Source organism: Limulus polyphemus, unplaced genomic scaffold (assembly GCF_000517525.1).
Source record: "Limulus polyphemus unplaced genomic scaffold, Limulus_polyphemus-2.1.2 Scaffold5471, whole genome shotgun sequence".
NCBI lineage: Eukaryota > Metazoa > Arthropoda > Merostomata > Xiphosura > Limulidae > Limulus > Limulus polyphemus.
The window spans coordinates 27445-28628 of record NW_013671081.1 but is presented as its reverse complement, the minus strand read 5'-3'; positions in this window follow the sequence as shown (position 1 = coordinate 28628).

The following is a 1184-nucleotide window of genomic DNA, read 5'->3' as shown; positions in this document are numbered from 1 at the left end:
AATTCTGAAACGATTTGAGTTTAAAATTGGATCGATATTCTTACTTTCCTTATAAATTTTATGCAGTTGTTAAAACATATCAACCTAATAACCCGTGCGGTGCCAGGTACTTTTGCTAGTGTATAATAATATGTGAATTGTACCACATTATCTATATCTAAGGTGACCAGATTTCCAAACCAGACAGCCCAGCCCTTCCCCTAATTTCAGAATGATTATTACATATTTAAAATATTTTAACTTTTATATAATTTACTTTAAACTTATTGAACTATTCTGAACTATATCCAAATATATTAACATTGGCATTGGTTTTGAAATAATTTGAACTAACTTTTTTGGTGATAGACACACATTCACTAACTTCTATAAGTCTACCACAGTACAGACGGAACTTTCGAGAGAGCTTAGCGGCGGAAAGTACGCGTTTCAACAATAAGCAAGTCAAATAGGCCTATTACATTCGTGACTCGATGAAACTGACTGTTTGATGTCTATCATCAGGGGCCCGGCATGGACAAGTAGTTAGGGCGCTCGATTCGCAATCTGAGGGTCGTGGGTTCGAATCCCCGTCCCACCAAACATGCTCGCCCTTTCAGCCGTGGAGGCATTATAAAGTGACGGTAAGTCCCACTATTTGTTGGTAAAAGAGTTGGCGGTGGGTGGTGATGACTAGCTGCCTTCCCTCTAGTCTTACACTGCTAAATTAGGGATGGCTAGCACAGATAGCCCTCATGTAGCTTTGCACGAAATTCATAACAAATAAAAATATTCAACTTGTAAATCCAATTAGCATATTATATTTTTTACAATTAAATTGTTTCTGAAACGGGAGAAAGAATATATTATTTATTTTCTATAAACTGATATATGAAGTAGTAGTAAACGAATGATATGTATATTCACCTGTTTCAAATGTTCATTGAAAAGTAAATTTTAATTGTAGAAATTTGACCTAAAATTTTTAGCTACGTTTGAGAAGTTTTAAATTCATGGCTATAATTCATTGTGAAAAGCACAAAGGTATATTATCACTATTTCTAGAAAACGTTTCGGTCCAGTAACTGAATGATGTCTCTATATCTGTATTAACGTATTGTTGCGTCATCGAGATCAAGTGACAATTCTCACGCCCTCTTGTTTCTAGAACTATCCCGTATCTTGGCGAATGCTCTAGTATTTGC